The sequence below is a fragment of the Protopterus annectens genome, chromosome 3.part0 (genome assembly GCF_019279795.1).
Source record: "Protopterus annectens isolate FY-2018-M chromosome 3.part0, PAN1.0, whole genome shotgun sequence".
Taxonomy (NCBI): Eukaryota; Metazoa; Chordata; order Ceratodontiformes; family Protopteridae; genus Protopterus; species Protopterus annectens.
The window spans coordinates 122,278,567-122,286,276 of record NC_056731.1 but is presented as its reverse complement, the minus strand read 5'-3'; the positions used below and the strand labels follow the sequence as shown (position 1 = coordinate 122,286,276).

At 51.1% G+C, this 7,710-nt stretch overlaps 1 non-coding gene across 1 annotated transcript; it reads left to right on the top strand.

Annotated features, from left to right (window-relative positions):
• Positions 1-3,712: 3,712 nt before the first annotated feature.
• LOC122797347 lies at positions 3,713-3,866 on the top strand. Its single transcript, XR_006364081.1, has one exon. It is a non-coding gene; the product is annotated as a 5.8S ribosomal RNA (ribosomal RNA).
• Positions 3,867-7,710: the final 3,844 nt, after the last annotated feature.

Below are 7,710 nucleotides of genomic sequence, written 5' to 3'. Positions count from 1 at the left end.
GGTCTCTGAGGGCACTGGGACATGGCATGGCTCGGCAGCCACCAGGAGATATGTAACCCAGGGAAAGAGCCTCCCGCCCGTGTGGAATTAGAAGCCCGGAGGGAGTCCCTCTCCACAGAAGTCTGGAAGGAAGAGGGGAGGCGGACATCAGCTGGGCCAAGAGAGCTCCCGCCTGGGTGAGGGGGATCTGGACCATGGCCCCCTACAAGATGGAAGTCTGGAAGGGGAGAGAAGTGGGAAGTGGCTGGGAGGGAGTACTCCCACCCAGGTGAGAGGGTCTGGACTGCCCCCCTCCAGGTGGACATCCTTAAGGGAGCCACCAGCAGAGGGCCATGGGGCCAGGAGAGCTCCTGCCCGGGTGAGAGGGGGCAGGTAGAGCACCCCCATGTTGGAAGTCCTCCAGGTGGAAGTCCTTAAGGAAGCTGGTGGCAGGAGTCTGTGGCACCCAGAGAGCTCCCACCGGGCATTGGGAAGGTGTCCAACCTCACCCGGAACCCGACAGCATCCCCAAAATATCACAAAGCCCCAGGTACCCCTCTGGACGAGAAAGCAGTGGGAGGTGAAAGACCACATGAGAGCGGATCTGGTCCTCCGTGGCCAATGGGAGTTTTGCAAGGTTGGCCATACCCCACAGGTTCATCACCCCGATTGTCCACTGGGCATGCATGATCCGGCACAATTTGAACGCCTCCAGGAGTTAAGGGATGATGAGGCATCCCATGGGGTGTGCGAGTCCGAGGCGCCTCTCCCCACCATCCATCGATCGATCGGGCTGACTCCCACTGGAGAAGGACCCCTGTGATGTCACTCTGCGGGTCACAGCCGACAGGTTGAGCTTCTCCTCCCGGGGAGTGAGGCGTGGGTTGGAGGAGCAGAACATTCTGCGCTCCTCGCTGGTGAAGTTGAGGTGAGACTGATGAGCCCAGGTCAAGGTGAAGGAGTCCTGTCATGTGCCTGGCCACCCTGCTCTGGCGGGCGCCCCTGAACGGGAGCTTTGGGAGCTCTCTCCCTCACTCTCTGGCTCTGAGCACAGCCATGCTCTGTGCCAGTCCGCAGCTCTCTGGGGTCGTGGTCGCCAGTCCACGACCAGCACCTGAGGTGCCACCTCCATGGGGAGAGGAACCCCTCCCATCACTGGAGGTGCAGGCTCCGGACCATCCTATCCTCTCCACCCACCCACCGAGGTGCTCCTATCTGGTTAATCCTGCCAGTAGTATATGCTTGTCTCAAAGATTAAGCCATGCAAGTCTCAGTGCACACAAATGCTACAGTGAAACTGAGAATGGCTCATTAAATCAGTTATGGTTCCTTTGATCGCTCCACCGTTACTTGGATAACTGTGGTAATTCTAGAGCTAATACATGCTGACAAGTGCTGACCTCCAGGGATGCATGCATTTATCAGACAAAAAACAATCCGGGTCTCAGCCCGGCAGCTTTGGTGACTCTAAATAAACTCGGGCCGATCGCGTGCCCTCATGGCAGTGATGAGACATTTGAATTTCTGCCCTATCAACTTTCAATGGTACTATCTGTGCTACCATGGTGACCATGGGTAATGGGGAATCAGGGTTCGATTCCGAAGAGGGATCCTGAGAAATGGCTACCACATCCAAGGAAGGCAGCAGGCATGCAAATTACCCACTCCTGATTCAGAGATGTAGTGATGAAAAATAACAATACAGGACTATTTTGAGGCCCTGTAATTGGAATGAGTACACTTTAAATTCTTTAACGAGGATCTATTGGAGGGCAAGTCTGGTGCCAGCAGCCACGGTAATTCCAGCTCCAATAGTGTATATTAAAGTTGCTGCAGTTGAAAAGCTCATTGTTGGATCTTGGGATCGGGCTGGCTGGCTGCCATGAGGTGAGCTACCACCTGTCCCAGCCCCTGCCTCTCAGTGCTCCCTCGATGCTCTTAACTGAGTGTCCCGGGGGTCCGAAGCATTTACATTGAAAAAATTAGAGTGTTCAAAGCAGGCCGGTCGCCTGAATACTTCAGCTAGGAATAATGGAATAGGAATCCGGTTCTATTTTATTGGTTTTCAGAACTGGGGCCATAATTAAGAGGGACAGCTGAGGGAATTCGTATTGTGCAGCTAGTGGTGAAATTCTTGGACCGGTACAAGACGAACAAAAGCAAAAGCATTTGCCAAGAATGTTTTCATTAATCAAGAACGAAAGTCAGAGGTTCGAAGATGATCAGATACTGTCATAGTTCCGACTATAAATGATGCTGACTAGCGATCTGGCGGGGTTATTCCCATGACCCACCGGGGAGCTTCAGGGAAACCAAAGTCTTTGGGTTCCAGGAGGAGTATGGTTGCAAAGCTGAAACTTAAAGGAATTGATGGAAGGGCACCACAAGGAATGGAGTTTGTGGCTTAATTTGACTCAACACGGAAAACCTCACCCAGCCCAGACATGGAAAGGATTGACAGACTGATAGCTCTTTCTCAATTCTGTGGGTGGTGGTGCATGGCCGTTCTTAGTTGGTGGAGTGGTTTGTCTAGTTAATTTTGATAACGAACAATACTCTGCCATGCTAACCAGTTATGCAGCACTGTCTGGTCATCACCAACTTCTTAGAGGGACAAGTGGCTTTCAGCCACACAGGATTGAGCAATAACAGGTCTGTGATGCCCATAGATGTCCGGGGCTGCATGCATGCTACACTGAATGGATCAGCGTGTGTCTACCCTTGGCCGACAGGTCCAGGTAATCCACTGAACCCCATTCATGATAGGGACTGGAGATTGCAATTATTCCCCCGAATGAAGAATTCCCAGTAAGTGCGGATCATAAGCCTGCATTGATTAAGTCCCTGCCCTTTGAACACACCACTCGTCGCTACTACCAATTGGATGGTTTAATGAGGTACTCGGATTGGCTCTGCTGGAGTCAGTCACAGCCCCGGTGGTGCACCGAGAAGACAATCAAACTTGAATATCTAGAGGAAGTAAAAGTTGTAACAAGGTTTCCGTAGGTGAACCTGCAGAAGGATCATTAATTTAGAGGGTCCTGAGATGGTGCCGTCCCCAGGTACCAGGGCCTCTCCTCACTCCACCGCCCTGACCCTCCATGTCTCTCTCCACATCTCTCTCCAATTCCCATCTCTCCGTGTGCCCCGGGGGAGGCTGGTGGATCAAGCCCATGGCTCCCTGGGGGAGGGAGGCAGGAAGGGAGAGGGGAGGAAGTGAGAGCAAGGGGTAACATATGTCCCCTCTTGCCTCCCAGCGGTGGGAGGGAGGGGTCCATCTGTGTGGTGGGTAGTTCCCCCTCCACTGCCATGAGGAGATGGCGATGGAGGGCACGCCTGGCCCGGCGGTGTGGTCCACCGCACACACCCAGAGGCGACTGGCTCCCTGTGTGGCAGGAGGAAGGAGAGGATGCTGTCCTGGCAGGGGGGCAGCGGCCTCCCCTCCAGCCATGTGGGACTGCCCCCGGGTGGTACACCGGAGTCCTCTCCCCTCAATGTCAGTCACGGGTACCTGCAGAGGACACCCCACTCCATGCGGGGCGTTGGTTCAAAGACTCGGGCAGTCAGTGGTGTGGCCATGCGCCAGCCACTGGGGGACTCCCTGCTGTCCTATGGTGTGGGGCCAGTAACCCCAGTCCAGGAACCCATGACGACACCCATGAAGCCTTGCATGCTCGTCTCGAGGTGTGACAACGCATGAGCAGCGGTGCCCCCATCAGACGAGAACCTGTACGACTCTGATCGGTGGATCACTTGACTCATTCATCAATGAAGAATGCAGCTAGCTGTGAGAACTAATGTGAATTGCAGGACAAATTGATCATCGACACTTAGAACACACTTTGCGGCCCCGGGTTATTCCCGGGGTTATGACTGTCTGAGGGTCTTCATGCCTTCCATCACCCCAGGGGGTGCCTGGCCCCCACTGAGAGCAAGGATGGGGAGTCAAGGGAGCCCGCCATGGTCCCCCATCTCCCCAGGGTGAGACATGGATGGAGGAGATGAGTCCCCTGCCACCCCAAGCCGGGAAGCCCATATGAGGATGGGAGGGAGCAGGTGCACATCTGGCCCACCCCCCGGAGGATGTCAGTGGTACCACCACCTGGCTGCCCTCTTGAGGCAGAGCCCAACACCCACCTGCCTAGTTCCCGGTCACCGGGTCCGCGTCGGCCGTCTTCTTCTGCTGCCCGGAGTCTGACGGTGGGGAGTGGGTGTGCGCGGGGGTTCCCAGGGGAGGACAGGCAGTCTGTCCCACCCCCAAGGCCCCGCCATCCTGCCACTACCTGCAACCTCGCTCAGAATGCGACCTCAGATCAGACGTGGTGACCCGCCGAATTTAAGCATATTACTAAGTGAAGGAAAAGAAACTAACCAGAATTCCCTCAGTAACGGTGAGTGAAGAGGGAAGAGCCCAGTGCCGAATCCCCACCTGGGCGATGGGCACAGGGAACTGTGGCGTACGGAAGTCTGTCTCCCCGGTGCCGCCCAGGGAGCCCAAGTCCTTGTGATCAAGGCTCAGCCCGAGGACGGTGTGAGGCCAGTGGTGGCCCCCGGCGCATAGGGATCAGGTCTTCCCAGAGTCAGGTTGTTTGTGAATGCAGGCCAAAGCAGGTGGTAAACTCCATCTAAGGCTAAATATCGGTATAAGATCGATAGCAAACAAGTACCATAAGGGAAAATTGAAAATAATTTTGAAGAGAGAGTTCAAGAGGGCATGAAACCATTCAGAGGTAAATGGGTGGGGTCCGTGTGGTCCACCAGGAGTATTCAACTCGGAGGCTGTGCCAGCCACCTGGACAAGGCGGATCCTCTTCCCCTTTCGAGGGGTGGGGGACTGTCCCCTGGCATGTCAGCCACCATCAGGTGCACTTCCTCCATGGCGATGTGCCATGACCGGCTCTGAGTTGGCTGGGAAGGCTGCATGGAAGGTGGCACCCCTCCCCGGAGGGAAGTGTTACAGCCCACGGCATCAGCCCTCACCATGCCCTGGGGTTGTGGGAGACAACTGCTGCCTCACCCACCCCCGGCTCTCAGCAGGACTGTCGACTGGGCCAGACTGCCCTCAGTGTGGCCCAGCCACGTCCTGCTGCCAGGCTGACTCACCTCCGGTGCCCGCGGTCCACAGTAACATTGTTGACCCACACGTCCCATCTTGAAACATGGACCAAGGAGTCTAACAGGTGCGTGTGTCTGAGGGTGGGCCGGAGGCCCCCACGGCACAAGGAAAGTGAGGGCCAGCATGCACTGGCTGAGGTGGGATCCCCCCGCCCCATGGGGTGGTGCACCACTGGCCCATCTCACCCATCCTGTCAGGGAGGTGGAATGTGAGTACACCTGGTGGGACCTGAAAGATGGTGAACTATGCCTGGGCAGGGCAAAGCCAGAGGAAACTCTGGTGGAGGTCCATAGCAGTCCTGACATGCAAATTGATCATCCAACCTGGGTATAGGGGCAAAAGACTAATCAAATCATCTAGTAGCTGGTTCCCACTGAAGTTTTCCTCAAGATAGCTGGCACTCGGTGGATGCAGTTTTATCTGGTAAAGCGAATGATTAGAGGTCTTGGGGCCAAAATGATCTCAACCTATTCTCAAAATTTAAATGGGTAAGATGCCCACCTCACTGGCTTGGAGCCGGGCATGGAATGTGAGCGCCCAGTGGTCCACTTTTGGTAAGCAGAACTGGTGCTGCAGGATGAACAGAACGCCGGGTTAAGGCGCCCAATGCTGATGCTCATCAGACTCCGGAAAAGGTGTTGGTTGATATAGACAGCAGGATGATGGCCATGGAAGTCAGAATCCGCTAAGGAGTGTGTAACAACTCACCTGCCGAATCAACTAGCCCTGAAAATGGATGGTGCTGGAGCATCGGGCCCATACCCGGCTGTCGCCATCATGATGTTTAGGGCATTCCTATGACTGCTGCAGTCATGATTAGGACACTCAGATGGCAGCTATCTTGGAGCTTTATGCATTGTCCTGCACTCCTACACTCACGGTAATTAGGACACTCCTATGGCTACTATAGTCATGGTGATTAGGCAACTAATTCATACCCTTGTCCCTAACTCTGCATTGTGATAGCAATGGTTATTATTGTAGTTTGACAGTAGCTGCTCTGTGTTTCACCTGTTACCTTGCATGGCCATAGTCACTGCAGTACTACTTGATGCATAAGGAATGGAGATGGACTGTGATATCCTTGTTAAAAGAGTGATACAGGAAAAAGGCTAGCAAATGTACAACTCTGTGACCCCAGTTACCAGGAAAGCCACAGGAAAAGTTAGTAATATTTTTATGTGTGGGAGAGTCTAATAAAGTTTTGAAACTGAAATAACAGCATGATCACCAATATGGACTCATACCGAGATGGTCTACTAAGCTCAGGCTGATACATTTTTGAGTGTTTATGGTGGAAACAGACAAGGAAAGTCCAGTGGATGGTATCAACTTCAGGTGCTGACTTCATTTATGACACCAATAGGTCTAGTCTCACTGTTCTCATGTAGTACCTAATGAAATAAAGGTGTAATCACTGAATGCACCTACTGCGCTCTTCACTGAGGCAATCTGCCATCTGTAGCACTGCTGAGATGTTCTTACTGACACTGTTTCATCAACTACCTGCTCTCCCATCTTATGAGTGAAACGGCTCAATATTCAATCATTTATTCTAAGATTACCCATTTAATACAATTTAGGGTTGCAAGACTCTTTACAAGCATAACTTATGGAGTCACAGACCAAGCAATAATACCTTGAGAAGGTTTGAAACAAGGATTAAGAAGTCACATCAAAGCACAGATGTTCATATTGCAAAATTTCCTGATGCAAGTACTGAAAACAAGACAGAGGAACTAATCATGAAGAAGGCACAAGCCCATCAGAGGACTCATACACAAACACATTGCATACATTCTAATGTGCAATTTAGAAGATCACTATTGATCTACAGTACATCTTTAAGATATGGATGGAAACTGCAGTACCCACTAAAAATTGCACATATCAGAGGATTGAGGTGCATATACCCACACATCAGCCTCCAGTTGGAGGATGGAGAAACAGATCTAGTTTGAGACTAGAGTAAAGGATATTACTGCACTATAGAGAAATTGATCTCCTGAAAAATAACTACTGCCACCTTAGGTGGAACCCCAGTACAGTAGATACATTAGGTCTGTGTATAGAATATATTATACTTAGCTTTTGGCATCCTGACCTTTGGAATCTCCAAGAACATCTATTTGCTATTTCTTAAATCAGTTTAGAGCCATTGATTAATGAATGTGACTAAATATCCATTATTAAAAAGAAGTAAAGTAGCAATGCTTCAACCTAAGTTGCCAGCTGTTATTGCAGCTATAAATCAGGCATACGTTATTTACACACTCACTACTTGATAGTACATTATATTTTATTAGTTAATTTAGGTAAAACAATAAAACATCATATAAAATAGTAAAATCTGAGTAGAACTGAATAGAAAATATAGTTGGTAGGCTAGTTTTAAGTTTAGTCAAACTATCTTCTACAACATAATCAGAGATGTAAGTTTCAGTATTGCTATGTTCCTCCAGTGTGTGGCTGTCAGTCTTGCAAACTGACACAAAAGCATAATCTTAAAAGCTGAAAACAAGGGTTATTTGTCTACCATATTAATGAAAATTACTTTTGAAACATAAATTGTACCTGTGGTGACCCCTGCTGATCACACAACATCAACAATTATA